Genomic DNA, 9,175 nt, shown 5'->3' on the forward strand with positions numbered 1-9,175 from the left:
AGAGTTAGTAGATTAACATGGGAGGATTTTAACTTGAAAACGGAGTGTACTGACGCCTTTCCCTGGTTAAAACAACATTCCTTCTTTATGTTCATTCATGTTTATTTGATGCTATAAATTAACTAGAAGGAAGAGATGATCGGTTCACGAGCAGCTTTAACTGAGGCTCTACAGCGATCTGTCACGACACATTAAAGAGCCACAAAACGCTTTATTGTTTACATTTATTTTTTAAAAATGACCAAATTTCAAGGTGAGACTATGTTTAATATGTTTAATTACAAAAGTAACCGAAAAGTAACCTGTTCTGCCTGTCTGTCAGCCAGTTGTCAGGGTGCTCTCTGCTTCGTGATGTCTTTTTCACCGTGTAAGAACATGGTGGGGCGTGAGAGCGGCGTAGCTTGTCGGACATAGCGACAGTAACTAAGGGGGGGACATACATACCCATGCCACTTTCATGTAGCCTATCACTCTGCAATGTCTCTATTTTTTTTAGTAGCTAAGCCGACAGATTGTTTTCTACGTTGCAATGGACTATGGGAGGAAAACCTGTCACTCACATGAGATCGCAGCAATAGTAAACCACAAAGATCCGACGATCCACTTAATTCCCGATTACCAAAATCAAGCCCCACCCTACATTTTTTCTTGTTTGAGAAGCTGTTTCACTCAAGCCGCATTTCCACCGCAGGTACTTTCCCCAGGAACTAGGAACTTTGGAGTGGTACTCTGTGTGTTTTGAACTCGGGAACTTTCGGGGGTGGGACTTGGGCACTAAAGATGCTGATTGGTTGGGTTCATGTCACATTTTGATTGTAGCATTTAATTTTAATCACCATTATTAAAAATATGTTAAAAAAAGTTCCTGCATGGGACAAATTGTTCTGGGAGGGTAATTTCGGTGAAAGCCGACTGTATGTCGAAAGAGGCGGGATAGACTAACAACTTCCATTTCATACAAACTTTAGCTAGATAAAGATAAACAAGATAAACAAGATGTACCTGATCCCTTACATGACATCCATTTATTCCTAATTTAAGAGTTTAATATAATGTATTTATTAATCAGTCTCCGCCATCTAAATTAATCAAAGGCTGGTTTAGGGACACATGGCAATCAAAAACAAAGAAGAAGTTCCCTCATTTCCTACTAGTAAATGACTAATAGACTGTCATAGCATGACAACTATAATAATCATGATAAAACGCTCAAGAATTGGTGAGGGTATATGAACTGGGTCACATGTCCGATGAGTTTCCTTATTCATTTCTCATTCACTGAGAACTCAGTCCTCTCAGTTCAAGCAAACAGTGTTCGTCATGTCTCCCAGGACAAGGAGAGGACATCTTCAGTGGACAAAAAAAAAACACAGCAGTCAGCAGAACGCTGAGCAATGAGCATCTAGGAAGACCTTGTTCTGATTGATCGAAGACACTGTAATAGATTTAAGTTAAATATAGTTCCTTCCTCTATTGTATAAGCTGCTGTTGTCTTGAACACGGATGTTAGATGCTGTCATTTTTCCACTTGACGTCTATTTAGAAGAAACATTCACTGTCAGGACACAGTGACTTTTAATTTTAAAACAAAGAAAATTATTCACTGGCCCTAATTAAAATGTCATAATAAATGCAACAAAAAAAACAACAACAGGCAATTACTATAGCCATTATGAATCCAACTAATTTATCTGACATATAGTTTCAGAAAGCAAAATGAATCACTCTAAACCAGGCCCAATTAAAAGAGTATATTTGAAGCCGTTATTTAGAAGTTGTGACAAGTGACACAAAGCACTTTTCACAGACTAGCCTAACTACCGACAGTGCTAAATGCCCAGCAGTGTAATTATAAGGATAGCAATATATTGTTACAGACGCCTCCTTCCTTCTTGACTGGAGACAGTCTATGATTTAAAATGCCACAGATGAGAGCTGGGCTGAGTCTGTGTACTCAGGATATTTTGGTTTCTCACTGGCACTAATTAAAAGCAGCAGGTGGTGCCATTTGGGGGAAAAGAAGACAGTAGAGGAACAAAAGGCAAAAATCCTAACTGACCTGCAACACGCAACATATTTTCACAAGTCTAAGCAACAATAGCCAATAACTCATTTGCTCAAAAAAGAGAGGAAACTCAACTTGCAATTGATTTAAATCGAGTTATGTTACCATGTTGCTAAGATAATGGAATGATAAAGCATAAAATGTATAGGCCTAAACATTAAGGTTTGGGGTCAGTACAGTTTATTCAGTAAAGGTACCGATATACTCACGGTGAAGTTCTTTTTCGTTCTTCGCTTAGGGGTAAAAGGAAGTTTGAAATACGTGAGCAGCGATATACTGGAAGCGAACATCCCGAAGCCGCCCACACTGCTGAGATGAATACGTCTGACATCGACGGACTCAACAGAAGAAATAAACCAGATATAGGCCTAAGAGTTCTATGTGAAAGAAGGTGGAGCCTCAGCTCACATCTACATTACGTAATCGCCACAGACCAATGGGAGTTCAGAGGTGTTTACCAGCCAGAGTGGACTTTTCCAGTAAGTTTGCTTTGGCAAGCCATTTTGAACTCCTGAGGCCAACACAAACCGAACTTCATTTCGGCCTGATTTTGTTAAAAATTACATCATATACGTTTGTTCTTCGATTTCGCTTGAAGTATATCGGGGCCTTAAGAATACATTAAATTGCTCAAAAGTAACATTAAAGACATTCATAATGTTTATAATGTAAGAAATGTTTCTTGAGCAGCAAAACAGAATCATTTCTGAAGGATCATGTGACTGAGGACTAGAGAAATTGCTCAGAAAATTCAACTTACTATCACAGGAAAAAATTGCAAAGATTTTTCAGTACTGGATGAAATATAAACGTGATTAATTTATAATTAGCATTTTTCGCCTCAGGTTTTGGAACTGCAACAGAGTGCATACAACTAAATCTCTCTCTCTCTTTCTCTGACATCTTTAACCCAAGCTTGTCTATGCACATCAGATACAATATAGTTTTAATGACGAGCAGAAAGCTTAAAGATGACAGGGCATCAATTCTCACCCAGACATCATTGTGCTAATGTGGAACAGCGCCATTTTTGAAAGATCAAATGTGGTTAATTTAATGCCCCATCATTTATTCAGGAGAGTAGTAATGGAGCTAAAGACATAACACCGCTTAGTGGTGCTCTTTAAGTAATCATTCCTCCTTAGCCAACTAATTGACTGCCTGCAATCAACCATATTTGGTTAGAATTTACTCTCGTGTCAAGCTTTCTCCAGTTGCGTTTTGAGAGCCTTTTAAGGATTTGTTCAGACTGCCAGCAACAATCTGGCATGTTTTTTGGCATATTGGCAAACTCTAACCCTAAACAGGGTGTATTAGTGTGGAATATCAAAACATGGAATTCAAACAGGATATTTATCATTTTATTCCTAAAGCAATTCTCAATGCAAATTAAATCAAATGCAAAATCAGTGGCCAACCTCCTATAAAAAGCAGGCTTTGCCATAAAAAAAAAACGTTTTTGAATAAAATATCTTAAAAGAGTGAAACAAAATGAAGGACTTAACACCTCCTACACACGAGGGACAGAGCAAAACGAACAACAAACCAGCATAAACATACTTTGTTCAGATGGCTTCACTCACTCCAAACAGAGGGATGCTGAGCTTGGCACGTTCTCCATTCAGCTGAACCCGCTGCCCTCCAAAATGCTAATGCAGAAAGCACAAGAATGGCCTAATGGAGCAGTTTGCAACAACCCCTGGAGATTAAGTCCAGTGTGAGAAAAAAAAGTAATTCTGGATCAGACCTTAATTATACAGTAGGTATGCTGAAGTATTTCCCTGGAAAACCAGCACCTGACAAAGGCATTCGAGGCATGCGGAAACAGTAGGAACATTGTTCTGGCAATAACGAAGACCATCAAATCCTTAACCCTTCCGGTGCCATATGAAATCTCAGAGGCGGTAAACACAGGTGCCATCTGTCTGAAATGGCAATATGGGATACATGGCTAATTCATAGTTTCAGTCATGTGACCGCCGCGGAGAACTGGAGGGCAAAACATCCCTTGAATTACAGCACAAGCCTGTTCATTTCCTGATTCTTCATTTTAAGCATAGTTTGTTTATTGAATGTTGAGATGTTAAGTGGTTTCTTTATTTTTCTGTGGAAAAATGCTTAATGTGAAACGTTGCACACTGCGCTTAGATTCTGGAGTCATCTATGTACTTGCCTGTACATAGTATGTTATATTAATAAGGTTTTGAATTTGGTCCACAGTCTAAATGAAATAAGCCATATTAAGCATTTTCTTAATGCTTTTCAAAGGGAAAATGCTTAACATGAAATTGAACGTGTTGTATTGATATTCTGGGCATTGCTGCTTGCCGCAATACAGTAGTAGGCCTATGCATCATTAATAAGGTGTATACTGAATTTGCCCTTTGATAGCACCATCTTAGTACATTAGTTGGTAAAAGCTTAGTACATTAGCTGGTAAAAATAACTAGAGGGCAGCGGAGGAAAGCCTTGTTTTGCCCTCCAGGTTTGACGTCACGTGAAAACTATGTGTAGCACTAAGCTTCAATTTGTTCACTGATGATATGATACAGGCTATACTTAATCATCAAACACTACATCTCTGCTTTGCCTTAACCTGTGCTCCAAAATTAGCTAAATTAGTCATCACTACCACATAAAAAAAGGGGCAAGAGCTGATCCTCTACCTGACTTATATCTCATACAACTCTTCAGTGCACCAAAGACAAAACATAAGAGAGGGCTCACAATCGATTTAAACTAACCACAGATTTCTGCTACCAAGTTAAGAATCATCCACCATCAAGCACAATGAATATTAAAGGTGCAATAGGTGATCTGGGAAATGCTAACTTTAGCCTGCTAGCATTGAAAGCATATGATCCCACCCTCCCAGCAAAACGCCGTCCAAAGCCACGTCTCTTCCAAAACACATGAACACACTAGAAGTGGGAAGTTCGGATCATTTTACTGACTCGGACCTTTGAACCTCGTTCATCAAAATGAACGAATCTTTTTTCGAGTCGTTTCGTTCATTTCAGCAGAAAGCATTTAAAATGTTACATGTTAAAATTCCCCAAACACAAATGTTGATCGCATTTAGAATAAGAAAAAAAATTACAATGCAAAGAAAAGAAAAGGACAAATTATGAGAAACAGAAACGATTAATTAATTTATCTTGGTCTTCAGGCTATGCAGTCTTTAAGTTTACCTCACCTCCCGAAGCTGTTTGTTCATCCCGTAACATCCTCATAAACTGAGCTTTGCAGTTTGTAGTACCGGATACAGAATTGATTAGTTCACGTTTAGAGTCTATCGACTTCGGGTTGGAGTCATTCGTTCATCACGTGACAGCCACATAAGCTGAGCAATGCAGTCGCCGGTACCATACAGAATTGATTATTCATCTTTTGAGTCTTCAGGTTCGAGTCAATCGTTCATCACGTGACAGAAGAACGAAAGACTCAGAAGAATCAGACCCAAAGACCCGAGAGGTGAACTAATCGTTTCTCTTTCCAGTACTGACACCATAGTCTCTATGGGACTGACAGGAAGAACGAAAGATTCGGACCCGAACCCGAAGACTTCGAGAGATGAACTAACCATTTCTGTTTAGAACCTATTGGATGTTGCGCATGCGCGGTCAACACAAAATGAACGAATCACTCTGATGAACAAATGAACGAATCACTCTCTGATGAACAAATGAACGAATCGTTCATGATCGACCCATCACTAGAGCACGCACAAACCAGAAGCGAGACGAACAGGGACAGATTTATTGGATTATATCATGTGTCATTCAACCGTGAGAAAACTTTACAGTTCAGTGAGTAACAGTTCTACAATAACGAACGTAAACAACTGTGTGCCTGCCACAGTCTACGTGAACGTGCTGATTATGTATGATGTCTGCGTGAACAGGCTGTGCAGTGATATGCAAACACACGTTGACTTACACATGCTTTCATTTCCTTCGGACCGAACATTTTATGGTCCTACGCCTTCCACAGACGATATATAATATACATTTAGACCGCTTAACATAGTGTTTGCTATCAGGATATGAGGAGATTTTCAACCAGCATAACAAAAAAAATTTTCTGTGGAGAATCTCCTATTGCACCTTTAAAGACCCCCAAGTTTCAAAACACAGATCACCTCATCCGATGCGGTTTCTTACGTCCTTTGGTCCACTAATGATGCAACGCTGTGCTCTGAGTCTCAGAGTCTCGTCCATTATTCCTTGACATGTGGGAGGGGGGTGTGAACTAATCAAAGACAGCACATGGCTCAGCTCCCACAGGACTGACAATAATAATAGGTCATCTCACAGCATCACCCGGCTCACTTACGATAAGGAGGGATAATTCAATGTTAAACCTGTCATGATAGATAAATGAAGACTGCTTCCTTAGAGATGGGCGGCAGTGGTGCTTTTACTCAGCTAATTGATGTTTGAAGAGATCTTTATTCTTCGCAAACTAATGCAAATTTAAAGTGTATGTCGCAAGATACAACAGCAATGGGTTAATGGATTTCAGCTTTTGGTCTGGTTTTGTTTCTAAAGGCATTTTAGATGTGTCAATCAAATGGAATTTAAAATCTAAAAGTCGTCATGCTAGTATTCCAAAATAAATAACTTTCTTTAAAACGTACAAATGTGGCTCAGTCAGAGTTAACTTTTAAAGCTGCATTTATATCGGTCAAATCAAGGGGCAACAATTAAGATACAGATTACAAGATTAAACGAAGCAAGATTAACAACCAGTGACATAAAGATATAGCCTAGGTTATGATTTTAAGTGATTTACCGGATTAAAACATGTTCCTCCTGGATCAACGTTCTTTTGCTGGACCGGCAACATTCCTATTAATGACTGAGTGTATTAACATTACATGCGTAAGATTATTTCAATGTTTATCAGAATTTTGCCATATTTTCTGACAATCTATAGTGTCATGTAAAATAATGAAAGTGAATGGCCAAACCAGAGCTGTCAGCACTCTTGGATATTCAAAACAAGCTCAAATTTGAGGAGATTCAAGAGCTTAAAATGATGAGTAAACATGAATGTTGCTCCAGATAAATGTTGAGGGGGAAACCAGACCAAACCGTGTCACCTGGCGTCAACAGAAACGATGTATCCGCGTGCCATTCAAGGGGAATTCCAAGCAATACAGTTTGTTTACGAAACAATCCGTTGATGTTGGTGCGACGTAAAATGTTTTTTGGTGTTCCTTGTGCTAAATTTAAATGTAAACATCGATCTTAATAGCATTCAAAACAAAACACTCAAGTTGTGGTAACATATTTGCAATATGTAAATCTAAATTAACAGGACAAGGTTTTTAGTTGCGTCCCAAATGACACACTACACTGTACTTATGCACTATGCATATCCAATGTACTATGTGTGATGTATGTATCCTATGTACTGGTTCTCTCTCAGTGGTGTGAACACACTACTCGCACTATTTATACTAAAAAACGTAATAGAATAGTGCATGCAAATTGGAACGCACCTCATGTTTTATCTGATGATGTTCCTAAAAAAGTAATTTGGGTGTAATGGGTGGAGCTAGAATGTCCAACCACACCATAACCCTACCCATAACTGTATCCCTCCACCCATTAGCTAGATCCATTAGATAGGAGAAACTGGACTAAGGCTAAGGCTGCGTCCGAAATTACAATAGTCTCTTGAGAAGGAACTTATTTTGAACAAGTAATTCATTCACAACCGCTAACATGTTCTATAGTATGAATGTGTAGTATGGATGTAATCCGGGCATACTACATTCGCCATGCATGCTGCCATTATCATGTGACCTGATAGTGAAGTGTGCGCACTTCAGAATCTCGCCGAAGTAGGTCAGCCGGGTACTTTTTTTGCCTACTCATTTATGAGTAGGCTACTATGATTTCAGGCAAACTTATTTTTTCACATACTGTTGTTGGCCTACTAGTATGGAAGTATGTGAATCGCATACTCTCAACCGCTAAAAAATAATGCTCAATAGTATGAGTCTGTAGTATGAATGTAATCGTGCTACATTCGTCATGTTGTCATTATCATGTGTCAGTGTCACATGGCTTCACTTGACTGCCGTTTACAAATCCTCTGCTGTTCACAAAGTGTCCTTCATATGCATATGCATAATCTCATCAGAAGTAGTAGGTCATCCGGCTACATTTGTCAACTCTTTAATCAGTAACGTTACTGTGAATTCAGACAAACTTATTTTGTCACATACTGTTTTTCACCTACTATATAGAAGGGGAGTGTGGCTTTTCGGATGCAGCCTAGGTCAAGCTTAACCAATGACGTTCAGAGAGGGAAAGCTGGACGTCATCTGGCTCTGCAGTGAGCACCATAAGTGCGAGAACGCCATACTGTTGCTATGGCTACAACGCGATTTCGGTTACAGAGCTTTTAATCTAACTTTTGTGGTTACTGAAATATTAGAAAGTCCAATATGTTTAAAATATATATATACTTTCAAGATCAACCCAATCAACTTTTTGTTCTGACTTCCATTGGTGGGGATTTAAAGACTCCGCCACCGCACCCTGTCATTGTATAGCCTAACTTAACGTACCATCTGCGTCCTAACACTTGATTGCCTTTTAATATTACATTAAATATGACATTAAACGAATAGCCTTGCATTGATTTAACACAATGCATGCAGGGATAAACAGTTTTTTTCACCATTTAATGGTGGTCTGCGATTAAACAAATAATTTAAAGTGCGGATAATCAAATGAAAACAAGAAAAACACGTTTATAGCGAGTTTCTTACCTTATCTCGACGCGTTTGCCCTGTAGTTTTTTAGCTGGTGAACTCTGGAGGAACGTTTCCTGTGTGCGTTCCTTCCTTCCGTCCTTCCTTCAACACCTAACGGGACAGGTAGCCAACAACTGACACGGCAACTCAATCGAAGGATTTTAAAAGAATATGAGACTAACGTAAATTAAAAGTGAGAGTGCAACGGCAGATCACGAGAAGCAATTTGAAAAACAATAAAAAGTGTCTGAACTAAAAGGGCATACTGTTTGTTTGCCGGGCTCCGGGCGGTCTTTGTGTGTACCTGCGCTTGTGCTTCTGGCAGACAGTGAGACAGC

At 39.1% G+C, this 9,175-nt stretch overlaps 1 protein-coding gene across 8 annotated transcripts in view; it reads right to left on the minus strand.

Annotated features, from left to right (window-relative positions):
• The window catches only part of gdpd5b (glycerophosphodiester phosphodiesterase domain containing 5b), a 49,237-nt gene extending 40,062 nt beyond the window's left edge, over positions 1–9,175 (minus strand). For 3 of the 8 annotated variants that reach the window (XR_013797117.1, XM_079609227.1, XM_079609224.1), the window contains exon 1: positions 8,853–9,172. The gene's annotated coding sequence lies outside the window, so the exon portion shown is untranslated. Of the gene's footprint in view, positions 1–2,274; positions 2,401–8,852 lie in introns of those variants that run through there. The other 5 variants (XR_013797115.1, XM_079609225.1, XR_013797116.1 and 2 more) reach the window with 5 other exon arrangements.

The sequence above is a fragment of the Phoxinus phoxinus genome (genome assembly GCF_949152265.1).
Source record: "Phoxinus phoxinus genome assembly, chromosome: 4".
Lineage (NCBI taxonomy): Eukaryota > Metazoa > Chordata > Actinopteri > Cypriniformes > Leuciscidae > Phoxinus > Phoxinus phoxinus.